We start from the raw sequence: 21,793 nt of genomic DNA, 5'->3' as shown, positions 1-21,793 counted from the left end.
GAGGATGGCTAAACACTGAAACAGGCTCCCTAGTGAGGTTGTTGATGAATCACGAATGTCAGTATTCAAGAAATTATTTTGATAATGTCTTTAGTAATATGATTTGGCTTTTGATTAACCCTGGAATAGTCATGCAGTAGGGCTTTATGATCTTTGAAGGCCTCTTGCAGCTGAGCTATTCTTTTCTGCTGTGTAATTAAACCCTTGTGAATAGTAGAGATCAAATTTATTGATTTATATTAATTTATATTAATTTATTGAAAAGTGACGATGGGAACAAAAAATACTGCAAGGTCTTGATGTTATCTGTAACTCTAACATTATTTTCCTGTTTTTCACCATTGATTTGAACTTTTTTTCAATGGTTAATGAGCTGATTCAGCCTGGTTCTGTGACTAGCAGGGTAGAGGGACCTGTGAATCTGCATCCCAGAAAGGGATAAGGGAAGAAGATAGAGAGATAACCTAAAACAAAACAATGGCAACAATCTGAGGAGAAACAAGCCAATTTACTAAATAAGATATCAGAATGCAAGGTAACACACCATAATACAATATAATACAATATAATTAGGATTGAAGCTAATAAATCACATAAAATGAGAGTGTCCAAAAACCAAAGGCCTCACTCAAATGGGGAGGTGAGATGTGCAGTTGGGACGAGCAGAAGGGAGGAGAGCCAGGTCCCGTGACTTTGCCAGGGAATTTATCTCTTCTCTGAATGCAAACTCATTTGGTGTATGTAGGTCTTCTGGGATAGGTACGCAGAACTGGAACATTAACTCTTTAACTCCCAGTGCACTACATGATGTTATGGTATGGAATACCAATAATTGAAAAATAATAATTGAAAAATCATAAAACCAAGTAACTTTTCAGGTCAAACATAACAAATTGTTGACACCTGCAAATAACTGCAGGAAAGGCTTTGCATAAAGTTACTTAATTCACTATTATTTGATTTAAAAATAAAGCCTGAGGAAGACTGAAGGGACAACAAATTAAGTCTTGCCTATAATTTTTCCAAGATCCAAGAAGGTCCAAATGACCAAATTGTAAGTTAGAAAATCTCTAGGAATCCATCTGAACTCATAGATGTAGGATTTCCATTTGCCACTGTTATCCTAGTACAAAAATTTTCCACTTCACTTAATATGTTAAAAGTGGATTAGGAAATTATATACACTGGTCATATTCAGATATCTAGTCTGAGGCTAAAATTTGTGAAGAAAACTATAGCCATGTCTTCTGCTCATAAGTGCACAAAGTTCCTTTTTTTTTTTTTTCCCCCCTACTCTCAGTTAACAATGTCTAGTAATTCATTTTCTAGTAGTTAAACTATGATAACTGGGATTGAAATGTAAATATGTTCATACGATAGAAACATAGAAGCCTATAATGATTTGGGTTGGAATGGACCACAGTGTCCTGCTAGAGCAGGGGCCACAGGCTCAATCAGGCTGCTCAGGGCCCCATCCAAACTGTCTTTGAACACCTCCATGTATAGGTTATACATAACTAGTCTTATTCTTTATTAATTGTTGTTTTACTCTGCCTTCTTTGGTCTCCACTGTTTGTTTTCCCTGGTAACTTTTGATCCACAAAAGGATGTTTAACTCAGTTGGATGATCAGCCAAGCTTCTCTCAGGTGATTGTGTTCCCACTGAAAAGTAATCTGAAAGTAATTTCCTTGAAAGTGTTTCATAGCAGATACAATTTTTGCTATTACAGGATCACAAGCTGTGATAACTGCCTAGTGATCAAGTGACTACTGCTTGCCCTGCTTTAGCTGTAGCTCTGTAACTGCTGCTTGTGGCAAAAGGCCACCTTCCAGATGAAAAATATATTTTCCTTTCAAAGGTCATGCTGGAGGCTACTATGAAGTTAGCTGGCAGGCAAAGGAAACAAACAAGTAGCCCCGTGTGATTCATAAGACTTAAGAGAATGGAAAAAACAGCTCTGACATCAAACTTCTCCTAGCGATGAATTTTGTAACATTGATAACTCACTACAAATCCTGTTCTTTAGATTACAATGTTAAATCTTAAATTAAAAAAAAACAAAACAAACAAACAAAAAAAAAAAAACCAAAAAAAACTTTCCTAGCTCTACATGCAGTGTGTCTTCTTTAGCTGTCAAAATGCCTTTGAGGGTAGTCCCATGTGTCTTCCTTTCTAAATCTGAGTACAAAATAAAAACTAAATATCAGAATATAGGCATAAGCTTTACACACACAAAGAAGCTCATAGGTTACCAAATTATGTGGCGCTAATCATCTCACATAGAACATTTTAAAATTTGGAAAAAAAATCTGAAAGTTGTTAAAAGAAAAATATGAGATTTATTTATTAAGACTGTTCTTGTGGAAGGCATTTCTACTGATAAGAACACCACTTTACATTAGCCTTAGATTGATATGAAGTGCCCTCTTACAAATTGGCATATGATGCAATGCCCACTTCTTATTTTTAAATTTTTTTTTCAACCTAATATTTGGCTCCCCAGAAATGACTAACAGAGATTTTAAATCAAAAATCACCATATTTTATTAGAATATGAAAAATTTTTTAAATTTATTTATTTACTTATTTATTAATGAAGAAATATTGCAGTATATAAGACTGTAAAAAACATTATGCACTATCTTCCCCTTTTTGAATGTGGCTTGCATCTTACTTCTTGACCTGATTTCAGCCAAGGTATTTCTTATCCGTATGGCATCAGGCACTACATTTTTAAAATAATAATAATAGTAATTATTATTATTATTTAATAATTATTAATAATTATTAATTATTATTATTATTATTATTATTATTATTATTATTATTATTATTATTATTATTATTATTATTATTATTATTATTATTATTATTTAATTTTTTTTCCCCCTCTGTATCAAGACTCTTTCTATAACCTCTGGAATTTGTCTGATCTCACAGAAGTCTCTCTGTGCCCATGTGATCTGCAAGCTCTGCATCTTTGTTATGGATCCTCGCTGTAGGTTTCAGAACAGTGGTTAGTCTGGCTCAGTCTGTCACTGTAAAGGAATAATGCATACAAACAAGTGAGACATTTTCAGTCATAGGCAGTTTCTGAGACCAGCATACCTCAGCCCACTTGTGCATCCAAGATAAGAATACACACCTGCAAAGCAACAGCATTTGCTCCTCTCTGAGGATTGTTCTGGAAATCATAGGTGTAACGCTTTCTAAATCTACTCAGCTTGTCAAAAATGCCTTTCTTGTTTTTGAAGGCAATGGTTAAACTCTAGCTCAATTTCTAGCCAACCTTAGAGGGAATGTGAAAGGTTAAGGTACAAAAAATTATAAATAAAGCAGTAACTGACATGGTGCTTGCTTGTAGTCTCAAATCACCACTGAGAATAGGCTTTATATCTGTGTTTGATAAGCTTAAATATTTGTCTCAATAGCTTCTTTTGTACAACACATTGTTTCACTTGCTGCTTTTCACTTTCCAAAAAACATTAGAAAGAGAATGGAAGAAGCAATTTAAATATGCTTTTATAAATAAAAATGTATCTTAAATTATTTCCTAACATTGCTTTCCCAACTGGAACTAGCCCAGAGAAGTTTATTTCAAACTTCATGTTTTTCTTTCATGTACTTCGTAATTTTCATTGACCACTATCACAGAATCACACACAGAATCATAGAATGACCCAGGTTGTAAGGGACCTCAAGGCTCATGAAGCTCCAACCCCAGTGCCTGGCAGGGCCACCAAACTTCCACGTTTACTAGATCTGGTTTCTCAGGGCCCCATCTAACCAGGCCTTGAACACCTCCAGGGATGGGACACTCACAACCTCCCTGGGCAGCCTGTTCCAGGACCTCACCACTCTCCTAGTAAAGAACTTCCCCTTAACATACAACCTAAATCTCCCCTCTTTCAACTTAAAACCATTTCCCCTTGTCCTGCTATTATCAGCCCTTTCATAGAGTTTACTCCCGTCCTGATCATAGGTACCCTTCAGGTACTGAAAGGCTGCAATGAGGTCACCCTACAGCCTTCTTTTCTCCAGGCTGAACAAGCCCATCTCCCTCAGCCTGTCCTCACAGGGCAAGTTCTCCAGCCCCCCAGGCATCCTCGTGGCCCTCCTCTGGACCCTTTCCAACAGCTCTCTGTCTTTCTTGTACTGAGGGCTCCACACCTGGACACAGTACTCCAGATGGGGCCTCACAAGAGCAGAGTAGAGAGCGTTAATCACCTCCCTGTCCCTACTGACCACCCCTTTCCTGATGGAGCCCAAGATACCATTTGCCTTCTGAGTTGCAAGAGCACACTGCTGGCTCATGTTAAGTTTCTCATCCACCAGGACCCCCAGGTCCTTCTCTGCCAAGCTACTATCAAGGACTACTCCTCCCAGTCTGTACAGGTGCCTGGGGTTCTTCCAGCCCAATTGCAAAACCTTGCACTTTGCCGTGTTGAAGCTCATTAGGTACCTCCGGACCCACCTTTCAAGCCTGTCAAGGTCCCTCTGAATGGCATCCCTTCCTTCCTCCATGTCAACCGCAGCACTCAGCTTTGTGTCATCACCAAACTTGCTGAGGGTGCACTCGATAATGCAGTCTACCTTAAGGCTACATCTGCATTTATTTCTGGAAAATATAAGGTTCAAGGATACTAACCCCTCACTATTCTTACAGAGTTTTCCTTGAAGACAGTTCCAGTTTGTGACTGATACCCAGGTTAATTCCCACAGAAACTAATAGTTATGAGGAGGAGGCAAAGGAGTTACAGGTGTTTGTGGAGTCACCTAAATGCCACAGGGAAGTCGTGTGAAACCAAGCCCTGAACAGTTTTACAGAGTATCCAGAATATATCTAAATGGAGCTGTTTCTTGGGAACATAAATAACCTGATATATTTTATGTCTTAAAAAATGATATTGTTTTAAAATGAGCATGATTATTATTACTAATGTTATTTTTCAAATGTGTTTCAGTAAAGAATCAAGATAATGTATATGATTACAGCGTTAAGCAGTAACTCATTTTGAAATAGTGACATAATATTATACCAAGATGCTGTTACCTAGGAGTTTTAACCATAACTTGAAACATCCTGCAAGTATTCTGTTGTCCATATTTAACCATTGAAAATCACTGAGTTAATACTGATAGTCCACATTCATTCTTCACACTGAAGAGGAACACTGTCAACTCTTGGCTGAAAGGAATGTTCAAAAAAGAGATCATGATATCAGAGGAAAGGGTATTAATTCCATTTTAATTACACAAGGAAAAGGGTAATTATTTCTATTGGCAATGAGGCATCTTAACTTGATTCTTTGGAGTATAATTGTTAGCATCACTGTAAATGGACTGCATGCAAATTCTGCATTAACATTTTAATGGGACTAAGATAAAATTTTTGTCCTTATGTGTGTATTGCTTCTTTTGGCATATGTGCTACATGAAAGTTATGCAACATATGGAGGCTTGGATTGGTTGGTTTATATTTAGCTGTCTACGCTGTAGAAATCCAAGACTGGGTGAGCGTAATCATACCTCCTCGAGGTTAGTGAGATCAGTATACTCTTAACAAAAAAGTGACACTGTATCTTCAGTTAATAAAGGGCCATCATCTGTCTTCACAGCCAGTAATACAAACAAATAAACAAATAAATAAATACAGTCACATACTAACACTGAATGAAGAAGAAGTAAACTGATTCAGTCATTTTTTGAGAGAAGGACTGGAAGAGATAAAAAATATAAATGATATATAAATAAAAAATGGAAGAAAACAAACATTCTGTAAGTTATTGCAGATAGGTGAACAAGAAAGCTTGAGAAACATAATTGTTCCACTTAAAATTCTCAGTGTAAGACAGAAAATTAAATAATATGGAACACAGATACATGGTTTGAAGGCAGGAGAAATCTTATAAACAATTCATACATAAATGCATAATATGATGATTGCAAGTAAATGTTTAAATAAAAACTACATTTTGTTGAAAAAACGTAATAATAATTTTATGGCTACAGGTGGCAGTAAAAGTTAATGTTACACCAATTTATATAAGGAAGAATGACATTACAGATATGCATTTAGACTCTAAAGGTGGTCCAACATGATAATTCCCAAATATCATTACATACATAATTATTTATTTATTTATTTTAATTAACTATCACACACATCTCCAAAAAGTTATACTTTTTTTCCATTTTATATTCAATGTCAGGTTATCACTACAAACTGATCAAGAAAAATGCAAAATAATCTCTTAGAGGAAAGAAATTTCAGAACTCCATTTTTTTCTAAAATACTTTTCTGTTCACAGACCTGTTACCATGTAAGCTAAATGTTAGTTTCACAGAAGTATTATATGTTTAAAGAAAATAAATAAATAAATAAATGTATTTTAAGCCTAGTAATTCTTTAAGAATAGAGCATGAAAATAATTTAATACTCTCTTGCTCTGTTGTTTCTATATATTCCCATACATTCTAGTGCACAAGCTTTATATTCACATTTCTGATCTTGCATATTTCAGAATTATTAAAAGGATTATCAATAACCGTATATTTAACACAAAAACAAGCCAAAGAAAATGTTAGTACGTATGGCATTTATGTGCAAGTGAACAATCATTCCCTTATGTATAGTAAGAGTATGGAAACAGATACAAACTTCAGTGAAGATTAAATTCTATGAGGTTAAAACTGCACTAAAATATACCATATTTAAAGATTCAGTGAACTCAGTCTAACAGTCTTGTCGCTTGAATCCTATGAGGTGGAACTTACAAGTCAACCATGGTGAGGCATTCAAACCTATGAATAGTTCATAATAGAGGTAGAAAGCTCCTAGTTCTAGAATTGCTATTTAGAGTTGGCAAGACACTAACTGTTTTACATTAATGCAAGCACTGTATGCACATTTAGAAATGCATGCACCTGTACCAACAGGTAAATGATACTGACCACTCTCTGCAGAGCTAGGCCTATCAGTATTATGAGCAGAAGCCAAAAATCTGCCTTTGACTGTGTGTGGATCTCTCATTCTAAGGGCACAATCTTGTTGGCAAAGATTAAACTACTGATGTTACATAAGCATAACTTGTGATGTTCTTTCTTTATTTTTACAAGAAAATTATCACTCAGCACTAGTCTTATAACCTCTAGTTTAAAATATATTTATATATATTGTCTGAGATTGTACTTGATTGTACTCAACCAAGCTTGATTTAATTTTAATGGCAGCTTAAAATATACACTGAACAAGTGGGATTTCAGCAGTATCATTTTAGTTCTAACTGACAATAAAGAAATTTTGAGCAAGCTGGAATGTGCATACATCTATGGAAGAAAAGTGAAAGGAGTATTTTTCATTAAAGAGTCCTTCAGAAGTCCTTGATCTGTCAAATGACTGACATGGTACTCTGTCAATGCTTCACTGTAGCTCTGAAGCCCTGTCATATTGATGTAAAACACCAAGATGACATCTATACATAAACGGAACTGGGCGATAGAAGAAAGAAATAGGTTATTTTAGAAATCTCAGAAATATTATTTTCTCAAAATTTTCACCAAATAAAAATAAAGCTGATCTTATTAAAAATAAAAATAAAATAGTATAAAATTGTTTTGTTCAGTTCCACTGAAAAAGATGCCTTATATCCTCTTTGAGAATAGCCCGACCGAGAAGGACTTGGGTGTTCTGGTAGATATGAGACTTAACGTGAGCCAACAGTGTGCTCTTGCAGACCAGAAGGCCAGTAGTATCCTAGAGTGCATTGGAAGTGGAGTGTCCAGAAGCAAGAGTGAGGTGATTGTCCCACTCTTTTCTGCCCTTATGAGGTCCCTTGTGAAGTTCTTCATCCAGGTCTGGGGCTTCCAACGTAGGAAAGAAATGGAGCTTTTGGAGATGGTTCGGAGGAGGACAGCCAGAATGAGCAGAGGGTTGGAGAGACCCTCTTGTGAAGAGAGGCTGAAGGAGGTGGGTTTGTTCAGCCTGGAGAAGAGAAGGCTCCAGGGAAATGTCATTGCAGTCCTCCAGTATTTGAAGGGAGCTTACAATAGGTAGGAGGTCTGACATTTTATCTGGGTATACAGTGATGGGACAAGGGGGAATGGTTTTAAAGTGAAGTAGGGGAGAATTAGATTAGGTATCAGGGGAAAGTTTTTCACTGAGAGAGTGGTAAGATGCTGGAATACATTGCTCAGACTAGTTATGGATAACTATCCATGGAGGTGTTCAAAGACAGTTTGGATGGGGCCCTGAGCAGCCTGATCCAGATTTACTTTTCAATCCCAGTTATCATAGTTTAACTTCTAGAAAAGGAAATCACTAGACATTGTTAACTGAGCATAAGGAAAAACAAACAAACAAACTTTGTGCACATACATGCAGAAGAAATGGCTATAGTTTTCTTGACCAATCTTAGCCTCAGACTAGATAAGTGACCAGTGGCCATGCAGGAAAAAAACAAAACAAAACAAAACAAACAAAAAAAAAAACACTGCACCACGCAGTTGTTTACTCACCCCAATGGAGTATGGAAGAGAAACAGAAAAGGGTAAAACTTCTGAGTTGATATAAAGGTAGTTTTACAGGATAGAAAAAGGAGGAGTAATAATCATAATAATGACAACAACAACAAAGATCATAACACATGATGTATCACATTCTGCCTGAATCCTAGTCATACTCCCCCATTCTCCTGTCTAATTCTCCCAGTTTTATAGTTCTGTGGTATGAAATATTTCTATGTCCAGTTTGGATCAGCTGTCCTGATTCCTGCTTCTCTTGCTCTTTACACTGAGAAACTGAAAATTTCTTGACTTTGTGTAAGCACTGCCCAGCAACAACTAAAGCATCCATTTGCTATGAAAATTATTTTCATCTTAAATCTAAAACATGGAACCATACAAGTTACTATGATAAAAATTAACTCTATCCTAGCTAAAACCAGGACAACAGTCTTCTTTTTCAGATTTCAGAGCTTCCAGATGTCAATTATGATAATTTTACAGCCAAAACATAAAAATTGCTATTTTAAAAGCAATTCAGATTTTTTATTATTAATAATATTATTTTTATTTTTATTTATTTTTATTTTTAAGACCTATTAAAAATCTGTTTCATGCTATTCACTATTCAGATGTTTAGTATCAGGAATGTGTAGATACAATCAGTGATTTAGAAAGTGCGGTGATGGACAGCTTTAGATTACTGTTAAATCAGGCAAATTTCAAGCTACAAAAAAAAAGAATCTTTACTAGACTGACATTCATTAATGTGTTTAATGCTAATGCATAATTCAATCATTTATTATGTATTATCAATCATTATCACTGCATATTGAAAACAATTACTCTTTTATAATCTTAGCTTACATTAGCCATAAGAATGCAATACTAAAGCTCACATTGTCAGTTACCATAACAAACTGATGACAACAGACTGGGGCCAAGGGCCATGTACAGCTAGCAAAAGGCACAAATAGTGCCTTACAATAACAGGCCAATGACCGATTATTTGTAATGGTGATCCTTTTCTTAGGGAGCCACAGAATAGAAAAATGCTTCTCTAGTTAAACTCTATTAGTATACTTATTTTTAGGATTATGATAAAGCTAATTTAACACATGTTTAATGTGTTTCTATAATTGTGAATGCACAAGGTCTCTGCTGTAGCTATGGTCACAGTGACTAGATCATATTTCAGTCTCTGATAAATCATTCATATATTTCATTACATCTGTCTAGGTATTTCATGTACATTTTTTAATCCTTTCACAGTATTTGAACGCTGATCAAATTTCTGGTGACAGGAAATATTTCTGTCTGTATTTCGTAAATGAAGGCCCAGAGGAGATAAACTAAGCTCCAGTCTAGTAATATAAAATAGAACATGCATAATTTTATATCTTATGTGATTTTTTAATGTGGGATACATAGCTTACTGTTTGAGTTACAATCTAAGAGATTTAATGCAATTCAGGTAAGAGGTATTTGGAAGAACAGAATTTGGAAGAATAGAATTCAGACTTTGACTCATATGATGCCTTTTTTTTTTTTTTTTTTCCCCTACAAGATTATCCACCTTGGTGTAGTCAATATTTTTTAATATTAGTAATAACATTTATATTAAATCTTCTATTACTACCTTAGTCATCAGAATTCCCGTCAGTTACCTGACATCATCTTCCTATAATGGACATATCATTGCTTATTACTAATTTTAATTCAGTGTAGTCACGACTGCCATCTGCTTTTTATTTTTCTTATCAAGATTTTTAAATAGACCTCATACAGTCTCAATATTGAATATTTCAGATTTCTGAAAAGGAGAGAGATTTTCTTTCTCAAAGGGAAAAAATAAATACTCCCTACTGACCCCATAATAATTTGGAAGGTGCTTTAATGTCCCTTAAAGAGTAAATAAATGCTTTTCATCTCACTTTTGACAGATCTCCAATCTGCAACGTTAAGATGCCCACAATGTCTATCTTAGCAGTAAGCTGATATCAAGATTGCATGAACCCTTAGGATGGAAGCTTTTCAGGCAAAACCCATAGGTTAAAAAAGCACTAATTATTTTCCTGCTTGGCTGTATCTCCTCAATATTCTTTTTCCTACAGCCTCGTCCAGTACAGTTGTCTTAGTACTTTACTTACCCCAAGTTTTCAGGATCAGTTATTGAGGTTATAATCAGCTTTTATTTGCACTTACCTTGTCTTGCTTCAGTAAAGGATCTCTCATCAGGTTTCCTCTTCTGAAAACACCATACACAATGAAAATAAAATGTTATCCTTCCTTTTGCTTTCAATATAAATCTTTCATTTCTCCATACAGTATCCATATGTAATACTGAATGAGTATTTAGGACCCCCTACTTCTAAAGGTACTCTAACTTTCACTGATACTTGAAAGCAATAGAATATGACTTAGAAATTTTGTTTTTTAAAAATAGAAGGATTTTTTATTTATTTATTTATTTTTTCCTGCAGCATAGTCTGTGGACTAGTTATAGTTACGCTATTAATATAATTGCAAAATAATTTTAATCATAGCTTTATATACAGTACACACTGACTTATTAATTTAGTTCTATAGAAAAAGACACAGAAACAAGTGAAACATCAATAAGGGCTTTAAAAGCATAAGTTTACCAGTTTTCTAGTGTTTAAATTACTTACTTTTTATTAAAGTTATATGCTTACTGCAGTGCCCACTTCAGAGTTTAACATATAAAACAACCTCTGTCTGATGCCAACGTCTTGGTTTAAAATCATTTTTTGGATAGAGACTTAACATGGAAAAGTTAATTGACATGAATTTTGATTAGAATAAAATCTCAATCATAACAAACTTTCTTATGCTTTCTTATGCCTGGCCATGACACTGCTCATTCTTTATTAAAGTTTTTCAGGTTTTTTGTTTGCACTACTATTTTTATGGGGCATCAGCATCAATTTATAGTGTTGACCCTGTATCAACTTGTTGAAGGACATTTTCCTGAGAACTGACTTAATTCAGTGTAATTATCAGTCACAACAATGAAAATATTGATGAAATAAAATTACTAATACAATTCCTTTGAATGGTAAAAAATTCTTTTGAATGGTAAAAATGGGACAGAAGAACTATTGTAAATCCATTAGGCTAAAAATAGAAAAAAAAAGAAAGAAAACAAACAAACAAACAAACAAAAATCACAAAAAAACCATAATTTTGAAGCTTTTGCTTTTTGTGTGTATTAAAGTGGATTATCTGATTTATTTCTGCCCTTAAAACTATTCATTTATTGATGTTTGGCTTTACAGCATAATGAAGAGTTAATTTTAGTATGGAAGCTGGTACAGCTACACCAGCAAAAGTCTTGATCTGGAGAAAACAGACATGTTGATAAACACAGTAACCTCTGAAGAACAAAGAATAGGAATCATCCTGAGGAAAATATTCTTTAATGTCACATTCTTAAGGTCATAATGGAAAACAGATAAAATCCAAATAAAAAACTCACTATTGCCCTCCAAAATTAAAGCTTGCTTGCCACTTCAATTTGCCAAAGAAATTAGTCAAAGCTTGCCCTAGTAGTCAACCTTAAAGTACATTATTCTAACTCAGGCATCATAGAGGCCATTATGCTAATTTATGAATCCTAAGGTAAATCTGACATAGCTAGCAGCTAATCTTTAAACACCACAGGTTTATTCAGTCTGTCTGTTAGTGTTCTTAAGATGGAACAGGGAGGAATTTACCTACAGGCTTAAGAACATGATTCAGACCACCTACGAAAAAAGACTGCCAAGTTCTGGAGATACTCATATTTAATTGGCACTTTGCTTTCATTTCATGAACACTTACTCATATACTCCCTTTCATGTTTAGAAGTTTCACAGCTCATGCTAGATACTTACAGCCTACGCTTTAACATGATTCAGAAAAAGTAAAATGGTATGTAAAATCTCCATAATTTACTTGGGTTTCTTGACATTATACACATGGTCTAAAACTTAGTTTACTCATACAGCATTAATTCAGCTCAAAATATAGCCAGAGGCACAAAAAAGTAAAGCTATAACAGAACTTACTGTAATTCTCTAGTTGTCAGAAAAATATGAAATTCTTGTCATTAGAACATTTAAATCAGATTTGGTTTTAGATTCTCTGGACTCAAAGAGATGAGCCACTCTCCCGTTCCTTGGGGAGTTCATTTTGTGAAATGTCAGAGAGTGAACAGCATACTGAAACACATCATCATCTTCTGAATCTTGCTTTCTTACTGAAGAGTTTTCCTTTTTGGTAAGCACTGAAGATCTATTTATTTATTTGTTTGTTTATTTATTTATTTATTTTAAAGCACCTAAATCAGTAAATGAAGAAAAGAAAGTAATAACTCTACAGATTTTTTTACAACTCTCTTTAACTGAATACCCAGGCACAGCTCTAAGGTCCTAACCTGGTACTGTATCAGATTAGATATATAGTTGTACCATTTCCAAGGGCAACAGTAGAACAAAAATATAGAAAAGTAGATCAGCCTCTGCCTATTTTGCTTTAGGGGAGATAATCCTCCAGTAACGGGATAGCACAGTAGTGCATTTAATTGTTGCAGAAAAGTCTTACAGCACTGAACTGCCGGTATTAAGTAATAAAAAACACTTTACTAATTGTGATATCCTTTTTAACACACTTAGGTTCCATTATGTTCTTTTTATACAGACCATAGAGAAAAATAAGGATAGAAATCTGACTGACTGTAAAATGCAGGTACTCCAGGAGTTAGATCATAAAAACAGGGATATAATATACCTAGATTTTGAGTATCTCCATTTATAAGATTTATATACTGACTAAAAGTGTATTTATATTTTAAAAATAATCCTTTTGTGAAAATGAATTATTTTGTACAAAGGATCTGTTTTCAAGGATTGACTCTATGAAACATTATGCAAAATAAAATCCATTTTCTACATGCTTTGAAATTTCACATTACATTTCTGTTCCTTGTTTAGTACATCATCTGCAGACCCATCTCACATCAAATAGAAAACTACCCCTTTTTGCAGTAACACTGAAAAAAAGATTGTTAGATTTGTTTGGCTTGAATTAAATAAGCTGGAATATCAACAGCTCATACATTCTGTGGATTTAAATATAATTTCAAACAATTATATGATATCAATATAAATTATATCTGATACTTGATATTTTATTTATTTTCCAGGTCTTTCAAGTTGTATTTTTAATTGTCTTCTCTTTTATACATAGTGCAATGAGCTAAACATTATCTTATTTCCTTTGCTATAAATTTATTAGAATCCCATGTATCATTGGTTTTGTTTTTGTTCATTCTTTTTTTTTTTGTTTGTTTGAAAGTAGTCACACACTTCTCTACTTCAGCCTCCTTCTTAGCCCTAAAAATCTTTTAAATTTACAATTGCTTTGATAGTAGTCTAGATTCAAGGGAATCACAGTCAAAGAATTTATTTATTTATTATTTTTTTTTTGTCTTCAGGATTTTTCTTGTCTTTTGGTGTTTACAAAATGCTGTTGGCTGATTGTTTTGCTAATATTACAAAAATTGTGACTTAATAAAATATTACAATGAATATTAATGGCATATTACAATGTGTTATGAAACCATGTTTGTATATAGAGAGAACAGTATTCTATATAAAGACTGAGACTGAAATATAACAGTGCTATAGTTATGCTGCAGAAGCTAGTGAAATAGTTATTTTGTGGACACTAGTTGTAGTTTTGCCTGGAACCTTGTTTAGATGAACATGTGAAAGTCTGAAAAACCAAGATAAGTATTTGTGAGTAGAAGCTGAATTAATGAAGAGCTAGGCTGAGCTCACAGGGATCTAAAATTTATTTTCATCCAACTCTGACATATGACCATTTTCCCTTACCAGATAACCTTAAATTCTTACTCTGAGATATGCATTTTTCTTCAGCTGTTCTTAAGATGTTTCTTGCACACAGTTTTCAAATAACAAAAGTGGGTAGCCAGCCTTTATTTAACTTCCAAATGTCTGGTTTATTTATTTGAAAGTCCCAGGGTATTCCTAAAGCTGAGAACCTAAAATAAATATCATTGTAGACAATCAGGAGCAGTCACTATAAAGCTTGCACATCAGTAGCATTTACAGAGTAAAATAGTATATTCATTTATCTCTTGCATAATAGTAGAAATCAGAAAACTGATCTTGTAGTAGGTGTGGTATGTTTGAGGGTTTTAGGGTATTTTTTTTTCTTTGTTTGTTTGTGTGTCTGTTTCAGAACAATATATTATTACAGTTTTAGTACTCTCATGTAAGTTATACAACCAAAGCTCAATTTCAATTATAGTTCCTTGATTCAAAAACTGCCAAAGATTATTGTCTATGTTAAATATGAACTGCAGATACATAGCACTAAGAATTCTACAAAGATGTTACTATTTTTACAACATAGGTTAGTGGTAACATCCAGATATAAGTCCTAAAGCTTTTTAATTTTGTACAGTAAGTAATCAAAATACTGTAAGAAGCATTTCAATAGCATTAAATGCTCTGCTTTTTTAGATTAAAAAAGCTTTTGAGTTTCAGTGGGAGTATCTCAGAATACTGTAAGCTGACTGATTCTTTCTTTTATGCTCTTTAATATTTGATAGCAAAGTAATGAGCCTTAAGAGACATCCTACTACTACTGCAATCAGGAAAAAGTAAAATTATTTGATTAATTTGTATGATGGATTTTAATTATAGAACAACAGCAACATTCTCTCCATTCTAAGGAAATAAAAAGCACATATTGCAGTTTAAATTCAGAGTGCCATCTAGTGCAGAATAGAAATGTTAAAAAGTAAAATTTAAGATGATGTATATATATATTTTAAAGCAGTGTACCTAAACAAGATCTAAAGGTTCATAACATAATTTAAAGATATGTATGCATAATGTAGTACATTCTAGGAAATAAGTAATTTTAAAAACTTTATATATACTTTTATATATATGTGTGTGTATATATATTAATATATATATGTTTTGGGTTGTTTTTTTCTTTGTTTGTTTGTTTGTTTCAGTGATAAACTCACCATAAGTTTTGCCTAGAAAATCTTTAACATAAAACTGTACTTATAGTTAAGAGAATCTGACAAAGCAACATACAGAATTCAGTAATTTCTTTGCCTATATGAAGAAACCACTTCATACAAACTCACTGTGGTCTTGTATTCTTTTTACCTTCCTTCATTATTTATATCAGAGAGGGGCTTTGGGATTTACTTCATTTTTTTAATTTTTTTTTTTTTTTTTTTTTTGTGGAATATGGTTACTGTTGCCTTTTTCTTTTTTTTTCTTTTTCTTTTTTTTCTTTTTCTTTTTCTTTTTTTTTTTTTCCTCATAATCATTGAAAGGTAAATAATCTGTATAATCCTTTTATTGCATTTATATGATAGAATTCCTTGATCAACAAAATATATTTTGGAGCACATTTCACTCACTAGTTGATTTTAAAAATGTATTATCATTCCTCAATACAATTCAGCAACGTCTGTTTTTTGATAAAAGTACCCCACATTCAAACAAGATGTAGAATAACTATATGTTGTTAGCATATTTTATATTTAATCCAGTCACTAATTCCAATAAAATATGCAAACTATGCATGTTTTTCAGGCTAGATGAAGATTTTACGAAAAGTATACTTTAGGTAATCAAGTAAGTAGATGTCTTACAGTGTTCTTCCTTATTGTACAATTATGAACAATTTGACCTGTTAAAACAGTGCATGGTTTATCTGGAATCTGTTACCAAGTAAAGATGCTTTACCAGGAATGCCTTCATACTGTTAGAAATATACAATTTTTCCTGATCACACTACACAAATGGAGTGGTTAGGAAGGGTGATAATCTAAGTATTGTAGGAATCCCACCAGCAGAATTTTAAAGACAGATGCAATGCATCACCAAATCTCTTCCATAGCCCTTCTCTATCACTTTCCCTCTTGCACTTCTGAACAATTTATCATGGTCCAAATTTTTATCTAGAGGCAGATTGCCCCCAGGAGGTTACGTATCATCTCATATTTTTTAATCAAGTAAGAAATTATGACAAATGACTTGTAGGTTAAAAAAAAAAAGTAAATTTATATACATACATACATATATATGATAAAAATATATAAATATATATAAATAACTAGGACTTTCTTCCATACGTTTGAAGCTGATTGCAAGGGAATTGAAATACTCCCTTATGATTAATCTCAGCATCAGAAGGAAGTTGTACAGATGGGCTCTACAGATAAACCAGCTGATCATTTCAGATCTTTGGCTCTTGTTTCTCCTGTTGCTTGAAAAGGGTAAATTACTTCCTGACTAAATGCAATAAGGTTTAAATGATAAAAATATTCATTATTTTCATAACTTTTAAATGCAAAACATCCTTTTCCTTGAAAATACCAAATGGATATATTTGGGCAAATCATACTTTCTTTCATCACTTGTCATTCATTGTTCATATCAATAAAAACAGGAAGAGGAAATCCAATCTTATTACAGGCTAAATTTCCATTTGGAACATTTGGAATTCAGCTGAGTAATAAATATTTAGTCATATTCTCCAACTTAAGTTTTAAAATGTCAATGCAATGGAGAATATTATTTTCTGAAAAATAATAGCTAGTGAGTTTAATCATCTTACTGATGACTTCTAATAGTGCAAACATCTAATTTAAGTGGAATCATTTTCAGTCTGGAGAACTTAAATGAGATGGTCATCATGGCTCTTTATTAGTTACTATGCCAAGTCCCCAGCCTTAGATATATTCAAGAACAGCCTTAGTACAAACCTGTTCAAATAGCTCCAGGTGGCCCTGATTGAGCATCAGTGTTGGATAAAATGATCTTCACAGCTCCCTTTCAACTTCAACCATTATGTCTGCCCCCTTATCTTGAACAGTTTCACAATAGGACAAATCACTCTCTGAACATGTTTTTAAACAGGGAGACTAAATGACCAGTTAAATGTAGAAATCTCATTTATCCAGGGCTAAAATTAAGTAAGATAACTCACACGAAGTGTGTTAGGATTACTGTAAACAACAATAAAACAGTCACCACTGTGTGCTTATAATGAATATAATATAGGTAATGCAAAATCATCTACTGAACTAAGAATGTTCTATGGAACTGTAGACATTAAGACTATCTTAGCAATAACTCAGTTGTATTCTTGATTCTTCAACCCAGATCAGTTTGAGTCAACTCTTCCTCTCAGGAAGAAGGTTGTGTGAATGCAAGAGATGACCTATTGCATAACAAGATGTATCCAGGAAGAGATGAGCAGGTAGGTGAAAAGAACTTAAGGGCTGCAAAGTTTAGAAACATTTAAAGTTGATGGGAGATCATCATGGATATTCTCCAGTACTCTTCTTTATTTGGACTTCCAAAAGGGATTACTAATACTGATAAACAAAAACAAAACAAAAAACAAAACAAAACAACCAAACAACAACAACAACAAAACCTTATGCAGGTAACCTGCTACAGCAATACAATATCTTCTGCTAATTCATAAAACACCATTTTACTCCTGAATTTATTTATTTATTTAGGCTTTTGGACAAAACATTGAGGTAAGTGGAAGAATTTAAAAATTCCTCGGTGTTCAGGCAAAATGGATCCCAAAAGGCCAGACTTGGAAATTTATACAGTATGAGTTAATTGAGCTTTGCTAAACTGAGACACGTAAAATGTTGAGTGTCTCAAAAATTGAATGATATCTTCCTCTTGGTACAGAAGAATAGATAGCACAAGACTGAAATAGTTTTAGAAAATTGTATTATCTCTGTTGTATTTGTACAGAAGTCTCTGCTGCTCCCAGACGGAGTACTAAATTCAGGACTGGGGCCCTCAGAAAAAAAAATTATGTGGAGCTGTTGGAGTGGGTATAGAGGAGGGCCACAAAGATGTTCAGAAGGCTTTGCTATAATGATAGGCTACTTAGTCTTTAGAGGAAAAAACTATAAGGAGACTTTATAGTCGCCTTCTAGTATCTAAAGGAGGCCTACAACAAAGATTGAGAGAACTATTTATAAGAGATTGCAGTGTCAATACAGGAAGTAATAGTTAAAAATGGAGTAGATTTAGCTTAGAGAGTTGGAAAAAATGGAAAAAAAATGCCTTTCTTAGAGGGTAGTGAGGCAGTGGAACAGGCTGCTCAGAAAGGTTGTGGCTGCCCCATCTCTGGAAGTGCTCAAGGCCAGGATGGATGGGATCCTGTGCAGCCTGATCTAGTGGGTGCTAGCACTGCCCACAGCAGAGGGGTTGAAACGAAATTATCTTTAATATCTCTTCCAACACAGACTATTCTGTGATTCTATGGTTTTCTTTAACTTAGTTTGATCTTACTTAAGAACTCTAGATTCTTTTAACAGAAAGCTTTAAGAGCTATCATTCTCTAAAGCACATTACCTGTGCAATTTATTTCCTGTGACATCTCAGTATCTGACCCTGCTACGGCTCTGCCTCTGTCCCCATCCTCAAACATACACTTCATTTAGGTCTCTTCCAGGTGAAGTATATTTTTGCACTTAAATGTAAATTATTTATCTTTCATACAAAATTTGTTTTACATAATCTCATGCTTTTATATAATATTGTGGGTTTTTTGTTTTTTTATTTTATTTTATTTTATTTTATTTTATTTTATTTTATTTTATTTTATTTTATTTTATTTTATTTTATTTTATTTTATTTTATTTTATTTTATTTTTTCCTGTGGGTTTGCTTTAGACTTTAAAATGCCATTAAAATGCTTTCTTTTTTCATTCTCAATTCCTTCCCTAACAGTTCCAAACAGCTGATAATTTTAAGCACGACTGCACAGATATTTTCAAACACATCAACAATTGTAACTTCAAGATCACATTTAGTATGGTTAATTATCCACTCAGAATTACTGTATGTATAAAGTTGGGTTATTCTGTATCACATTACAGTTATCTTCCTTTATATTTATCTACCTTAAAAACAAACAAACAAAACAAGCAACAACAACAAAAAAACACCTTTATTGGTATTCTGATTTTTTTCACACTGAGCTTAATTTCTGTTATTTTAGTAAGAAAAGTCTCATCACTTTAGTATCTACCACCTGTTCCATCACAATAATAGGGAACAGCTAGACACACACACACACATACAAAACAAACAAACAAACAAAAAACCCTAAGAAATATCTTAAAGAACTCATCCTGCATCTTATTATTTCCTATTTTTTATACAATCTTTAAGATTTTTTTTTATTTATTTTTTTTTTCCCACAATGAACCATATCTATTTCTTCTCAGAATCTTTAGGTGATTTTTTAAACCCAATCTTTGCTGTCTGTTCTGACTTCAAAGAACTCTGCTAGATTTACAAGGAACAGATAGATTCTACTGACAGTATATTGACTTTTTCTTGGAATGTAGCTATTAATTCAGAGTCCTACCCTTTTGAACATTTTTCATTAACTTTCCCAGTAAAATATATTTGCTCATCTGTAGTTACTTATACTTATTCTCTCTGTAAGTTCTAGTCATTTTCCTATATTTTACTACTATGGATATTTTAAAATATTAATTATAATATGTTAAATAAGAGGTTGCCACATCTTGAACCTAGATCCAACCCATATACATGTTATACATGTTACTATCTGGACAGATCACAGACACAGTTCTCTCACAAAAAAAACTTGATAGAACCAATGGCCTCATCTTATTCTCCTATCTGGTTAAGTAGGAGGGATGTCTGCTAGCAATACACATCAATACATATATTTATATATATGTGCAACGTGAATCAGTAGCTGTCAGTAGCTGACCCTGGATCCCTGTCTTCCCAATTGCTTGTACTTGGACATGTCAGACTATGAGAACACAGCCAGGCCCTTCCTTAGAAACATACACAGCAGTTGGTCTTTTTCCTAAAAATTCCTACATCCTAAAGTCTCTTCAGCTGTTAATTGGACTCATCTGTTTTTTCCGGTAGCTACTCCTGTGATCTTTCTGTTAGAGAAACATGTAACCTCACGGTCTGCTGGCCAGACTATTTATTCAGTGGATAGTCCATTCTGATGATTGCTATTGCTTCCACATTCACACACTCACCTGCACTTACTCCAGTTTCTGGCATCACAAAGACATAGTCCCCTGTAATCTAAGGTCCCATACTGTTGATACTTAAGTAAGTCCACTATCTTTTCTATTTTTTTTTTTTTTTTCCCAAAAAAAAGTTGAATCCTCCAGCTTCAGTTGCTGGTACTCAGATCCCCATTTGGACATATTCCCATCAAACCTTGAATCCCTCACCTTAGAAGTATGGTTAGTAATCAAGTTTTAATAAGAAGATGAGACAATGCTTGCCAGGAAGAAGATATGGGGAGATAATCACAGGTACCCTCAAACTTTTTATTTCCTACCCCTTCTTTTAATTCTTTTTTCTCCATTCTCCCACAGTTGTTCCTCCTTCATATCATCTAAATCCATGACCTTTCCTGCCCTCGGTTCCTCCACTAATCATCCCACAGAAGGTGTTGTTCAAGTGTTGTGCAATTCCAACATGCTCTTCAGCTGCATACTGTACTGCATGCCCTTATGCAGTGATCAGCTTCAGTCTCCCAAGTGTTATGGCAATGGATATTTTTGATGGCTGATAGAATGGGAAGACTGATATATACCTCAAGGAGATTTGATGTTGGGTGAGAACAGTGAATAATTTGAATTCTACAATTTTAATTGCTGTATAATACTGTATATAATCTCTAGTATGATTTCTTTATGTATGATCAATTCTATTATACTAAGAGTCACTCAGATTAATGAGGAATAAATTTTTACTAAATTAGGCAGTGCAGTGGTGATACAAGCAGAGTTGGCTTCAGCATGAAACAGGACTGTTGTGGCAAAGTGAGCCCAATGTCATGGACTAAGATGAATTCATGTGACATTTTAAAGGGGCATTTTAATGATAGTCTTAAGGGGTGGCCACAGACTAAGGGGATGATGTCTGTGTGTGCACATCAAAGGACAGGAAGGGTGGCTGTGATCAATTAGGATGTATTGGAAAGTATAATATGATAATTCATTTAAATTGCTTTAAAATTTAAATTATCTAAAAATGATAATTGGTTTTCATTATCATTACTTTTTTTAATAAACTTTTAAAAATATTTATCTTAAAGTTATGGATTTTCTTCTACTGATACAGCTATTTGAGGACGTGGTTTTCGTACATATTATTTATAAATATGTCAGTCAATTTTCACTTT

The sequence above is a fragment of the Coturnix japonica genome, chromosome 1 (assembly GCF_054131305.1).
Source record: "Coturnix japonica strain WE chromosome 1, WE-NBRP24, whole genome shotgun sequence".
In the NCBI taxonomy this organism is placed as follows: domain Eukaryota; kingdom Metazoa; phylum Chordata; class Aves; order Galliformes; family Phasianidae; genus Coturnix; species Coturnix japonica.
The sequence above is the reverse complement of the archived record's forward strand: the minus strand, read 5'-3'. Positions refer to the sequence as shown.